The 15066-nt window shown below is 41.5% G+C and overlaps 1 protein-coding gene across 9 annotated transcripts in view; it reads left to right on the top strand.

Moving 5' to 3' along the window:
• numb (NUMB endocytic adaptor protein) overlaps nt 1–15066 on the top strand; it is a 231763-nt gene that overhangs the window by 6059 nt on the left and 210638 nt on the right. For 8 of the 9 annotated variants that reach the window (XM_048537840.2, XM_048537841.2, XM_048537832.2 and 5 more), the window contains exon 2: nt 2052–2108. The exons of the other annotated variant lie outside the window; for it this stretch is intronic. The gene's annotated coding sequence lies outside the window, so the exon portion shown is untranslated. The remainder of the gene's footprint in view (nt 1–2051; nt 2109–15066) is intronic. 9 annotated transcript variants of the gene reach the window in all.

Below are 15066 nucleotides of genomic sequence, written 5' to 3' on the forward strand. Positions count from 1 at the left end.
GAGATGAGGCATTCCACTCAAGGATGTCCCAGATGTCCTCATTTTTCAAGGACCGCAACTTCCCTCCACAGTGGTCGAAAACACCCTTGACCGCATTTCTCGCATTTCCCGTAACTCATCCCTCACACCCCCTCCCCACAGTAACAACCAAAACAGAAACTCTTCATCCTCAGGCACCACCCTACCAACCCCTGGATCCTATGCACCATCCTCCAGCACTTCTGCCATCTGCAATCTGACCCCACTGCCAAAAACATTTTTCCCTCCCACATAATCTACCTTCCGGAGGGAGCACGCTTTCCGTGACTCCCTTGTCCTCTCCACACTCCCTACCAGCTCCACCACTGCAGGAAGTGCTACACTTGCCCCTACACCTCCCCCCCCGCCTCACCCCCCCCCATCCCAGGCCCCAAGAAAACCTTCCACATCAAACAGATGTTCACCAGCACATCTGCTAATGTGGTACACTGTATCCAGTGTTTCTGCTGTGGCTTCCTGTAGATCAGGGAAACCAAGCAGAGGCTTGGAGACCACTTTGTGGAATCCCTATGCTTGGTTTGTGACAAATGACTGTACTTACCAGTCGCGAACCCCCCCCCCCCCCCCCCCCCCCCCACCCACCCACCACCACCAACCGCCAACTCCTCGGACGACATGCCCATCCTCGGCTGCCTCCAGTGCCACAACAATGGCACAGCACCTTATGTTTCGCTTGGGAACCCTGCAGCCCAGTGGTATCAATGTAGACTTCACAACCTACAAAATCTCCCCGCCCCGACCGCATCCCAAAACCAGCGCAGCTTATCCCTGCCTCCCTAACCTGAATGTCCTTTCTCACACCTATCCACTCCTCTCACATCAACCCCCACCCCCCATCTCCTACCTACCAGCCTCATCCCCACCTCCTTGACCTGTCAGTCTTCCCTGGACTGACCAGCCCGCACCCGAACTCCCCACCTACACTCACCTTTACTGGCTCTATCCCCGTCTCTTGACCTGTCTGTCTCCTGTTCACCTGCCTGCTCCTTTATCCATCTTCCATTTGCCTCCCCCTCTCTCTGTCTTTGTATCAAAATTCCCTTCCCCTCCCCCATTTCTGAAGAGAAGGGTCTAGGTTGGAAACGTCAGCCTTCCTGCTCCTCTGATGCTGCTTGGCCTGCTGTGTTCATCCATCTCTACACCTTGTTATCTCAGATTCTGCAGCATCTGCAGGACCTACAATCTCTCACCCCTCCTCATGGTTGACCCCTCAACCAAGATGAACAGCTGCTCTTTGTTCACCCTCTCCACACCCCTCATAATCTTATGCACCTCAAACATGCCTCCCCTCAGCCTTCTGTGCTCTAAAGTAAACAATCCAAGTGTATTCTAATTTTTCCTTATTGTTCAGTTGCTCCATCCCAGACAAAAACTGATGAATTGCCTCTGTACCCCGTAGTGCTATCACGCCGTTCATGTAGTGAGGTCTAAGGAGGAGAATCCCAAAAACTGACAATTTTCAAGGCTGTCATGCCTCCTTGTCTCCATTCTAAATGGGGGTTCCTTCATTTTTAATTGAATAAGATTTGTATTGTTCACTGGAATTTCATAAGGTGAAGTATGAATTGTAAACTGTAAATGTGTATGAAATTAGCTGCAATTTTTCATTTTAAATGAAAACACCCTTGACCTTGACCCTCTGGAAGTGCACTAGAAGGTTGGTACGAACAGTTTGGGATGTAAAGAGATATGACAGGTAATGTACACTAGCTGAATGACTCTATTAGTAGGAGGTATGATGTTTTTCCCCCATGTTTTGCTATTGCATATTAATAAGAATAAATTATTAACTTAGCTGAAAATTGTTTTTCTCCCTGTGATGATTATTTTCAAACCCTAAAACAGCATGTACTGTTTCAGTAGAATTCAGCTGGTTCCTCCAATGGCAGGGGATAACGTGGTGTTCAGTCATTGCAGATTCCAGATTGCCAAAAGACTGGACTAACTAATGTTTTTGCAACAGTGGTTACCCATTAATTTTGATGCCTTCAATGTTTGTTTCTCCACTTCAGGTGTTTGAACTTTTTCTTCCTGCCATATTAGTGAACGTGCCCTGTGTCTATTACAAGGTAAGTAAATACATCACAGCCGATGATTTGCTACAAGCTTATTAAAGCTGCTCTTCTCTTAGCCCCTATAAGGTTGGGGCGAAATGTCACTTTATTTTTGAAGCCTTCTGGTTATTTAAGTTGTTTGAACAGAGACATAATGTCTTTGTCAAATGGGCCAATGCATGCTTCATGTTTAATATTGCACAATTATATTTGGAATAATGCTGTAGAAGCAATCTTGGGAGCACATGCCTGAAGAAGGCCATTTGTCTCCACATGCCCTTGCTGTTCAAAAAAAATGGTTATCATGCCTTGTCCAGCCTTCCAGCCTGTAAGATATGGCACCTCAAGTACATAACCCCATAATTTTTTAAATACACAGAGGGTTTCTCATTCTACACTCTTTTGAAATAGTGGGTTCTGAGCCCAGCACTCTCTGGGTAAAAATTCTCAACTTCTTTGTATTCCTTCTACCAATTAGTTTTGAAGTCTTCGGTCCGCCTCCCCCTCTCTCCCTATTTATTCCAGTTCCCTCCCCCCATCCCCCTCTCTGATGAAGGGTCTAGGCCCGAAACGTCAGCTTTTGTGCTCCTGAGATGCTGCTTGGCCTGCTGTGTTCATCCAGCCTCACATTTTATTAGTTTTGAAGTCTGTTTGTTTATTTGTGGACACTAATATTTTCTCAACAGTTAAATGTTGAATTTAGTTAGGGAAATGAGCTTTGGATTAGTTTTGGCACTAATCATGTGTTGCATAGTGAGAGCATGCTGCAGTACATTTCTATTACAGTAAATCTCTTGTAAAACATGCTTAAGTTCCTGATTGAAGCTTAACTGAATGTAGCAAAAATTTCACTGCTGCAATGTGTGATGAGGTATAATTGTATGTACAGGATTGTCACTTTTAGGAGTTAGTGGTATCAGATTTTAAATTGATATGAGGATTAGGGAAGTTATGCAGGATATGTATGAGAAATTGTTCAGGCGACACACACAGTATTGTGTGTTGTTTCTAGAATTCACATTACAGGAAGGTTGGGTGAGCATCAGAGAGAATGCAGTGTAGATTTACCAGGATGTTTTCTGGGCTGGAGAGTTTCAGTTATGAACAAGAGATTGAACAGACTGGTGTTGTTTCCCTCAGTGCGGAGGAGATTGAGAAGGAAAATGATTGTGATGTATAAAATTATGAGGGGCATAGATTTAAGTTAAGAGGCAAAACGTTTAGTTTTACATCCAGAGAATGGTGAGAATTTTGATCTCACTGCCCATGGGGATGATAATGGCAGAAACCCTTGTAACATTTAAGTAATAGTTAGATGTGCACTTGTGATGCCAAGGCATGCAAGACTATGGACCAGTGCTAGCAAATTAAATTAGAATAATGAGGTTGTTTTTGACCGGGTCAGATATTTTGAGCTGAAGGAGCAAAATACTGCAGATGCTGAAATCCGTACACAAAACAAAAATGCAGGAAATCAAAGCAGGTTGGTCGGCATCCATGAGAGACAACAAACTAATGTTTCAAGTGTAGATGACTCGTCAGAGCTTTAAGGCCTTTTTTTGACATGTAGATTTCTGCACTTCTCCTAACTGATTATAGGGGGCATTTGAAGTAACAGAACTCAGGAGGTTTTCTCTACTCTGGAACAGAGTTGCAGGAAGTATTGTTGGAGGCCTCATGTTGTTGAAGTAGAAAGCTACTTCAGAAAAGACTTCCACATTTCTGGAAAGTTGCTTTTTAAAATCTAGTTTCATGTTTCATGGTGTATTTGAGTCCAGTGCTTTGGCTCCAGAAGTGCAGGCCAGTCTTCAGTAACTTTTATAAATTGTATGCTCTTCAAACTGGGCCTGACTAATTGAGAATTAATTTGCCAGATCCCTGTTTTACTCTCAATTAAAACTGTTATTTAAATTTGCAATTTTAGGAGAGTTATATTGCTTGAAATGTTTGATCCTATTTCTCTCTCTACAGATGCTGCAAGACCTGCAGAGTTTTTTTTTCAGTACTTTTGATTTTATTTCAGATTTCCAACATCTGCAATATTTTGCTTTTATTTGAATATAAACAGACTGTGGTGCTGAATTCTGGACCCTATTGTAAATCACTTTACAGAAGCAGGAGCAGGAGTTTCTGATTTTTGCATTTCTGTTCTGGGACAGACTAATTGTAAAATGACCAGATTCCATTTTCAATAATATTAGACATTTAGTAAGACCAGGGGCAATGCTTTTTAATTTGTAGGCAAAGAAACATCAGATGGATGCTCACCGCTTGTCTCAAGACCAGCGCCTTTGTCACCCCATGACGTGATGATCCCAATGCACTCCTGATTTGACTCTCTGTAAACTTGTCATCTTCCAGAATTTTGCTGGTCATGTCCTAACCCGCAGCAAACCACTGTGCTCAGTGCTTGCTGGCCTGCATTGGCTACCTGTCAAGCAAAGCCTTAGATTTAAAATTCTCATCCTTGTTTTCAGATTTTTCCATTGCCTTACTCGGCTGTCTCTGTAATCTCCTTCAGCCCTACAGCTGTCTGAAATCTCTGAGCTCCTCCAGTTCTGGCCTTTTATGCTTCTCAATGTTAACCTCTCCACCAATGGTGGTGGTGCTTTCAGCTGCTTGGACTCTGAGACCTGGAATTGTCTGCCAATTTTCTTTTTGGCCATATCTCTCATTTTCCTCATTTGCACTCTTGACAAACTTTTGATTATCTACCTTGCTATCTCCTTATGTGACTTATTTTCTTTCAGTGTTCCATATAAATCACATTGGGAAAACCTATTATCTTCAGAGTGCTATTTAAGTCTGAATTGTGTCCAAAGCTGATCAGTGTTGCAGATTGGCTCTGACCAAGGCACTCTATATGGCTACAGCCTAACTTTTTCACATTTCAATTCCAAAGCCCTTTTGGTAAAGGCCAGTACTTACAGGACTGTTGAGGATTATTTTTGATCCCATTTACAATTTCTGTGGTGGTTTTTGATCTTTTGGTTTACTGTGGCTCTGTTGTGGGGTCTGGGCCAGCATTGTGCTGTAAGTATAAATCATGACCTTGGATACCTGTTGTGGAGTCTCTGGTATCTCACATCAATGGCTGCAATTCTGTTAATTTTGTCAAGACGTTAAACCAAAGATTCTAAAGTTTATTGACAAGACGTCTGATCCTGTGGCTGTGATTTGTGGTGCTCATGAGGAAATAGATGGTTTTGTGATTTGAACAATTCCAGAAACATGATGCAAAGCAGGTTTAGACTTGCATAACCATTTTAAAAATATGCCCCTAATTGTACATTGAGGGGATCATAGAAATTAAGAGGACAAGTGATCCAAGTGCCGAGGAATGAAAACTGTGTTCGTCATCTTGCAGACGTTGTGGCGCCTTGACATTTGCAAATTTATTATGCTTTCTTGTCGCAGTGACTACCTTGAAAATACTTTATTGGTTGTAGATCATTTTAGCACACAAAAAAAAGCTACAGGTATGATCCCAGATGATAATAAGTGAGATCCCAAATTGAAACCTGGCTTGACGCACTACAGGTTTAGTTTCATCAGTTTGATAAATGGTGATCAGTCACTGAATATGTTCACATGGGGCTGCCAATATTCTTTGAACAAAGCTGCATAAATACAGAAAAAAAATAAAGGTGTTAACTTAAACAGCAAAAAAAATTTAGCCATCTTTTCAGCAATGTTCTTTATAGACACTCAATCCCAGTGAAGTGTCATTTCTTATTTTCTTTCTTTTCAATTCTACTAGCCCGGAGTTGTCTTTTTGGCTCAAGCAGCCAGGGAACTTGTAATAAACTTTTGTGGTTGGGAGGCTGGGACAGACCTGGCTGCCATGGCCGGAAGTCTCACGTGGACACAAGAAGCTACAAAATATTGCCCGTCTGTGAATTTTCTTTACCTGAATTGAACTTATCTGGTACATCAGAGAAGTTCAAGTTTCTAAACACTTGATTAATTAAATACCCAGTTAGATGATCAAGTCATTTTCATTCTAGTTACGTGCTTTCTTAAAAATTTCTGTTGTTTACTCAGGATATTCCAAAATATTTAAGATAATTAACCACTTTTGCTGTGCACTCACTTGCTGAAATATGAGCAGATGCTGAAAACAGAGTTGCATATAGTAAATTTTCACAGACAAGAGCAATTCTGAAAAAGAACTAGAACAAATATCTGCCTAGACAATGTTTGACAGCGCCAAATTGACTGACTGTGTACAATTTGCTTCCCTCTCCCTTTTCTGATGAAGCCTTGTGTCTGACCAAAGAAGTCTGTAATTTGTTCATGCAAACTAATTTGTCATCATTCAGACCTGTAATTCTGTGAAACTTCAAAAGATAAATTTGAAGTAATTTGCATTGGAAAATCGATGTGCTGAGACCATATAGGCATGTTCATGCCTTGGCTTTCTATCAAGTAGATTTGCATTTGATCAAAATGAACAACTTTGTTTCCCTTTTGTTTCTTTGTTGGTAGTAATGCTGTTCAGTGTAACTGTTTAAAAGATTATACAGTACAGAATTTTAAATATTTCATCAAACTTGCATTTTGTTCTAAAACATAACTTGCTGCCTTTATTTTGTCGATAACAGCATAATGGGGTCCTCTAAGCTGTAATATATCGAGTCTTTAATGTATTTGACAAGATGTTGGTTAGGCCACTTTTGGAATACTGTGTACAGTTCTGGTTTCCTTGCTATAGGAATGATGTTGTGAAACTTGAAAGGGTTCAGAAACGATTTTCTAGGATATTACCAGGGTTGGAGGATTTGAGCTATGGGTAGTGTCTGGGGCTATTTTCCATGGAGCATTGGAGGCTGAGGGTGACCATGTGAAGTTTATGAAATCATGAGGGTCATGGATATCGTGGATAATAAGGATTTTTCCCCAGAGTGGGTGAGTGTGAAACTGGAGGGCATAGGTGTAAGGTGAAAGGTCAAAGATTTAAAAGGGATTTAATAACAAAATTTTAAAGATAGTTAGATGAGTATATGAATAAGAAGGATTTAGATGGGTATGGCCAAATGCTGGCAAATGAGACCAGATTAATTTAGGATATCTGGTCAGCATGGATGAGTTGGATGGACAGTTTGTTTTCGTGCTGCATATCTCTATGACTCTTAAGTAACCATTTTGACCTGGCCAATGGGGTACCCTGTCCGGGCAAATGTGGAGTATTCCTGACTTGTACCTTGCACATTGTACATAGGCTTTGAGAATCAGGATGTTAGTTACTTGCTACAACATCTCTAGCTTCTGTAAGATTGTTTCAGAAATCAAATTGCCAAAGCATTCTGGAAAATCTAGGGACAGCAACTCAAGGGAGTCTTTCTCAGGAATGTACATATAAGATGCATACTAATTTATAGGTCAACTTGTTAAAATTTTAAGCTATGATTTTGAATTCTGTGCTTCTACTTTTTAATATATTCTATATAATCCTTGGTGGTATTGAGATTATATGTTTCACTAATATTTCAACACAATTGTTTTTAACAAAATAATATTACAATAATTCCTGAAATGTTTTATAGAATGTAGTATAGTAGTACTAGTACAATAGTACTTTCACCTCATCTGCCGCAAAGTTATCGTTTTTAAGCTACGTGCTTAGTTTGTATCTCATACTCTAGGACTGCCAGTGACTGTGCACTCTCAATAGGCCCTTTGTCAAATTTTATTTATTTTGCTTACCCGAGTCTTTCCTCAATTTTAGGCTTTTTTACATCTAACTGTTTCGTTTTTAAGCCAATTTTTTTTAAAATTAGTTCACAGGATTGGACTGGCATTGGCTGTTCCAGTCTCAGTCCTGATATGTGCCTTATAGATGGTGGACAGACTTTGGGGAGTTAGGGAATGAGCTCAGCACCTTGCTGGATTTGTAGTCATTGAGCAGCATTTGTAGCTGGGGATTTGAAAAGAAATGATGGTTGAGTTGAGGTGTGTGAGTGGTGAGATTGATTTAGGTTCTGGCTTGGTTGGGGATGAGTGGGTGATCTGATTGGGCCTGCTAGTGATCGTGGGCTAGGGTGGAAGGTTGAAGAGTAGTTCACGGGTGAAGATGGTTGAAATAACTGCACAGAATCTGGGTCATATCGTCATGTCACCACATCACCATTTGCCAGCATTTGGCCCATACTCCTCTAAACCCTTCCTGTTCATGTATCCGTTCAGATGCCTTGTACATGTTGTAATTGTACCAGCCTTCACCACTTCCTCTGGCAACTCATTCCATACACATACCATCCTCTGTGTGAAAAAGTTGCCCCTCTCATCTTGAATTTAGAACATAGAACATAGAACAGTACAGCACAGAAAAGGCCCTTCAGTCCACGATGTTGTACCGACCATTGATCCTCTTGTATGCACCCTCAAATTTCTGTGACCATATGCGTGTCCAGCAGTCTCTTAAATGTCCCCAATGACCTTGCTTCCACAACTGCTGCTGGCAATGCATTCCATGCTCTCACAACTCTCTGTGTAAAGAACCCACCTCTGACATCCCCTCTATACTTTCCTCCACCCAGCTTAAAACTATGACCCCTCATGTCAGCCATTTCTGCCCTGGGAAATAGTCTCTGGCTATCAACTCTATCTATGCCTCTCATTATCTTGTAAACCTCAATTAGGTCCCCTCTCCTCCTCCTTTTCTCCAATGAAAAAAGTCCGAGCTCAGTCGACCTCTCTTCATAAGATAAGCCCTCCAGTCCAGGCAGCATCCTGATAAACCTCCTCTGAACCCTCTCCAAAGCATCCACATCTTTCCTATAATAGGGCGACCAGAACTGGACGCAGTATTCCAAGTGCGGTCTAACCAAAGTTTTATAGAGCTGCAACAAGATCTCACGACTCTTAAACTCAATCCCCCTGATAATGAAAGCCAAAACACCATATGCTTTCTTAACAACCCTGTCCACTTGGGTGGCCATTTTAAGGGATCTATGTGTCTGCACACCAAGATCCCTCTGTTCCTCCATACTGCCATGAATCCTATCCTTAATCCTGTACTCAGCTTTCAAATTTGACCTTCCAAAATGCATCACCTCACATTTGTCCAGGTTGAACTCCATCTGCCACCTCTCAGCCCATCTCTGCATCCTGTCAATGTCCCGCTGCAGCCTACAACAGCCCTCTATACTGTCAACGACACCTCCAACCTTCGTGTCGTCTGCAAACTTGCTGACCCATCCTTCAATCCCCTCATCCAAGTCATTAATAAAAATTACAGACAGTAGAGGCCCAAGGACAGAGCCCTGTGGAACACCACTCACCACTGACTTCCAGGCAGAATATTTATGACCTCTAATTTTGCACTCCCCCACCCTGGGGAAAAGACTTTGTCTCTTTACCCCATCCATCTTCCTCATGATTTTATAAACCTCTGTAAGGCCACCCCTCAGCCACTGACACCCCAGGAAAATAGCCCCAGTCTATTCAGCCTCTCCGTCTCGTCAAACTCTCCAACGCTGGCAATGTCCTTGTGAATCTTTTCTAGTTTCACAACATCCTTCCTTCGGGATGGAGACTAGAATTGCATGCAATACTCCAAAGGTGGCCTCACTAAAGCCCTTTACAGCTGCAGCATGACCTCTCAACTTCTATACTCAATGCACTGACCATTAAAGGCAAGCATGACAAATGCCGCCTTCACTACCATATCTACCTTTGCTCTAAATTTTATTTTTCTTCTTGGCAATCAAGCTAGGTTTTGCTCTGGGATTGAATTTTCCAGTATTACCATCAGTTTGGAATCATTAACACCTCAAGAGCAATTCTCAAGCCTGTGCTGTATATCTAAGTGAATTTAGCAGATTTGGCGAGTGGACTGGGTAGGCGATGAATGAAATCCGTGACCTACTGTTTGGAACAGCATCTCGTTGAAGCATTGTGAGCAGATGCCAAGTTAAACCTGTATCTCACCCACCCTCCCTGTTCAAAAATACAAAACAGATGAGGGATGAAGATTTAGAGTGACAATGCAAATTGGTGAAATTATTTCCTAAACAGTAAGAGACTTCATTTCTTGGTTTGTGGAGAGAAATTAGCTGTACTGGTGGACTGAGTATTGAAGTTCCTTTGAATGTGACCAGTTGTCTATTGCCAAATGTTTCAAAGGAATGAATTGCCTGAAACAGTTCAAGTGTAAAACATATAGAGAGGAAAATGAATACTCTAACATTGCCAATTATATCTAACATGCTGAGTTTCTTTTTTAATGTGTGGATTGGTGAAGAATATTAAACAAGTCTTTGAAACAGTGTGAATGCAAAATAAAGCTGCCATGATCAAGAAGTTTCCAAGATTGCTGACTGCACTACTTCTTAGAAGTGTCAGTGAGAAACAAGAATCATTGCTTCTACTATTTTTAATAACCCTATTATTTATCCTGTTATTCATAATTTGGAGAAACACCTTCAGGTGCAGACAAGCCTCTGGATGCTGTCAATGAATAAATTGGATTGCCAGCTGGAAATCCAGAGCATTCATGATATAGACAAAATAACACACACAAGAGTTGTAGAGATGTACAGAACAGAAATGGACTTTCAGTCCAGTTCACCCATGCTGATCAGTTATGCTAAATTTTAATCTAGTTCCATTTACCAGCATTTGGCCCATACCCATCTAAACCCGTCTTATTTATATATCCATCCATCATACCTTTTAAATGTTGTAATTATACCAGCCTTCACCACCACCTCTGGCAGTAATTCCATACACTCATCTGTGTCAAAGTGGTGTCCCTTAGGTCTATTTTAATATCTTTTGCCTTTCGCCTCTCACCTTAAACCTATGCCCTCTAGTTGTGGACTCCCCTACTCTAGGGGGAAAAAGCCTTGACTATTCATCCTATCCGTGCTTATATAAGGTCTCCTCTCAGCCTCTGCTGCTTCAGGGGAAATAGCCTCAGCCTTTCCCTATAGCTCAATCCCTCCAACTCTGGCAACATCCTTGTAAGTCTTTTCTGAGCCCTTTCAACTTCTACGACATTCTTCCTGTAGCATGGAGACCAGAATTGCACACAGTATTCCAAAAGTGGCCCAACAAGTGTCCTGTACAGCCTCAACATAACCTTCCAATTCCTATACTCAAAGCAGTGAACCAGTAAAGGCAAGCTGGCCAAATGCCGCCTTCACTACCCTGACTACCTGCGACTCTACCTTCAAGGGACTGTGAACCTGCACCTCAAGGTCTGTTGGCTTTAAATGAAATAAAACAAAATGGTCATTTGTTGGACATCGTAAATAAAAAGGTGAAGATGCTGAAACCATAGAACATAGAACAATACAGCGCAGAACAGGCCCTTCGGCCCTCGATGTTGCGCCGACCTGTGAACTAATCTAAGCCCCTCCCCTACATTATTCCATCATTATCCACATGCTTATCCAAGGAGGCCATCCAACAGGTCTGGGAGCATCTGTAGGTAGAGAAATAGAATTGATGTTGCAGTTCAATGATTGTTCATAAACAATTCTCAACACACAAAGGACAAATGGATCTCCATAATATTTGTCACTTTGGCCTAATTTTTTTTAAAAAGCACCAGGCCACATTGGTATAGGGATGGATTTGATGCCATCTGAACTGGAAGTGGGTCCGGAAGCTGAGGTAGTAGAAATTTAGAGGCATGGCTCTTTATGCCAACTTGATCTGAAAATGCACTGACATAGTTTACACTCATTTCTGTATTTTGCCTCGAGCACTGCAAGTTATCTCAGTGTATTAATATTCCTTTTTGAGTGACTTTTAAGCATTAATTCGTTGTGTGCCTTAAACCAGTTATACAGAGTGAAAGAATAATGTGACATATTAAAACAAAGATCATTTGAAGTACCAATTATGTAAGATCATTTATAGTTAGAATTTAGCTGTACATTTCAAATCAAAGACCACTTGTGTTTTCCTCCTATTAATTTAAAGTCTTAAGGGTCAAACATTTCATTTCAGCCATTATGACTAGACCTCACAATGTAATGAGATTCTGTTTGGGAAAGGTATTGCTTATCGGTGGTGTCTAGCTAATTATTTGATTTGAGCTTTTGCAACAAAATTTTCTGAAGTTTATAACCCAGGTATGAATCATTGGGGTACTGTGTTGAAACATGTCAACTTATTGGTGCAGATTGTAAATTGTTTTTAATTTGCCCAAACAGTCTTCAGTTTTAATCATGCTGGCAAGTTGAATTCAACAGTCAAGAATAAGGTGGTTCCTGTAAGTTTTGTTGCTATAAACTGTCAGGACTAGAAAAATTTTCCATGTCAAATCTTTCTCCTCAGAGTACTCCATGTCTGGCTCTACAGACGTTTTGATGTGGAAGATGAGGGAGTCTATGCTGCAGACATGTTCAGGTTTGGCATCAGCTGTTGTATAATTATCCTGCAACACTTAAGCCTTAAGAACTGCGGTCTTGTCTTAGTAATGAAATCTGAGCTCTCCAATGACGTGAAGATTTCTACACTGCATTGCTCTGACATAGCCAGAAGTTCCAGACCTTTACTGAGTCAATGATTGGAACTAAATAGTACAAGTGTGATAGAATTAATCCTGCTTTTGGAGGGGAAGGTAGGGTCTTCTGCAAATTGTCCATTGTCTATGAGGCCTGTTGAAAATGTGAATCTGTAAACATCTGTATACAGCATGAGCCACTACCTTAAAGAAAAGGGAGATAAAGGAAAACAGAGTCAAGCAGGAAATGACAAAATTGGTAATCATGGTGTAAACCTTGTTTACTTTGACTCCATAAATTTCCCCTTGTGAAAAACACTGATATCTAACTTAAAATAAGGGAAGATCTTGACACACCAGAATGTGAAATCTGAACATTTTTGAAGCTTTATTTGTGTAACAACTGTATCCTGGTGTACAGTTTCTTATAATTAAATGTTCAGAACTTGAAACACTATCTTCCAGTAGATTCCAGGATTATTAGTCACTTGAGGAATTTTCTGTTCTGGAAGTTACAGATGCAATTTCAGAAGCTACCAGAGTTCTTTTATTTCGCATCCTGGTGGCTGTTAATTTGCTTTTCTTCCACATTCAAAATTATGAAACATTGTCACCACTAAGATTTGAACCAATCTCTTGCCGCTCCCATTGGCATCCAGTTTCGAGTCATTTCAGTGCTCTGAACTTGTACATGATATGTGGGTGTTACTGCTGATGCAACAATATTGTCCTTGAAGGTAGTGGTCAACTGTCTTCTGAAGTGCTGCAGGCCATTTTATGAGGTAGGTAATTGGGAACACTGCCCATTAAGGGACCAGTCTAGAACCAGCTGTGGAGGTGAGAACGTCATCAATAATGTGTTTATATTCACATTTACCATTTGTCTACCTGGTATATAATTCCTTGTTCCAAAAGAAGTACCAACATAACAACTGGCAATGAGAGTGGAGTCAAGCCCACAAACTCTGTGCAAATGCTATTTCTTTTGTGTGAATGTGCTATTTCTTTTGTGTGAATGAGATGTTGCTCAGACTTTGGAGACAATGTGAGGAGGTAAAGTTGAGGGAAGTGGCCGTGATGGGACTTGGGCTGCAGGCAACTCTAGGGAAGGGGATGCTCGCTGGGGAGTGGGCTGAAAGTGGCAGTCATGAGGGATCTCAGGCTGACGGCTGAAGAAGAGAGCATGCTACTGAATTGTAATGAAGAGCAGTTGCGTGGGGACCAGGGTTACAGGTAATGCCAGGGAGGAACGGTATGCTAGCACAGTTGATGGGGGAGTTGTGGACACGGAGTGTTCACCGAGGTGACCGGCTACCAGAACCGTGTGGTGGGAAAACAGAATGGTGGGTCAGTTAAGGACGAGAGGATCACTGGATGAAGAATCAGAAAATTGAACTTTATACATAGAATGCTTTAATTTATTCTTAAAGGCATTCAGAGTGGCTAAGATCAATCATAGTACTGAATTGTTAAATACCATTGGGAGCAAGATCTTTGGGATTCGAATGACTCTGGTACAACTGGAGCAACCTATGAAGATGATGTTACAAGAACAATGTGAAGTGTTCAAAAATATTTCCCACCCAAGCTGCTGCTGCTGATTGGGCAACATATCTGTTTTTACAAATGGCTATAGCACAGAGCATAGTCCATCGCCCATTTTGTGGCCACCTTAAAATAGTTAGCAGGACATTGTGGATCCACAGGGCTCCTTCAAGAGGCCTTGCTGGACTATTGTGTTTTGTGGCCTCTGACACAAAGCTGATCAACATGGAGACACCTGGATTTCAAGGCAGCCTTCAAAATTGCTAGTTATTGGTGTTGGTTACCAGTGAAGCTGATGATGCCCAGGCGCATTCCAAGTAGTGAAAACCTGGCTGAATGTAGTACTTACCGTAAAATGCCGACGATGTGGCAAGAGTGGTCTCAAGAAGTCAATGTGTTGGTCTCGAACCCCAGTGCCACAAGTTTAAACGAGTGGACCGTATTGCCTGAAATTGCAGGATATGACGCAAACAAGAGAAGGGGAGTGAGAAAGAAACAACCCTGAGGACAAGGCAAAAGGTACATGGTGCTAGCTAGGGGGCAGACTGGTATGCAGGAGAAGAAAAGCCACAATGTTCCGGTTAAACATACTATTGGCACGGGATGAAACTGATTGTTTCTGGGCTCTTGGCAAAGTAGAAGGGAGGACAATAAAAATGGAAGTGAACACAGGCACAGTGATGTCCCTGATTCCTGAATCGGTCTATCAGGAGAAAGTGAAGGCAGTACAACTGAAGCCTGCCAATAAGTTACTACAGGCATACACTCAACAAGTGCCACTGAAGGGCTATGTACTGATGAAACTAATGTTAAAAGACCAGTGTTAATTGCCGCTTTACCTAATGAAAAGTGAATCTCTGTAATATTCAGATGTTCCTAAACTGTATTACAAAAATTAGGGTTGAACTGCAGCATGGTTAATTGGCTGGTGGACTCATATACAAGTTTGCAAGATATCCTGGACAAGTA

This window comes from Stegostoma tigrinum, chromosome 10 (genome assembly GCF_030684315.1).
Source record: "Stegostoma tigrinum isolate sSteTig4 chromosome 10, sSteTig4.hap1, whole genome shotgun sequence".
Classification (NCBI taxonomy): domain Eukaryota; kingdom Metazoa; phylum Chordata; class Chondrichthyes; order Orectolobiformes; family Stegostomatidae; genus Stegostoma; species Stegostoma tigrinum.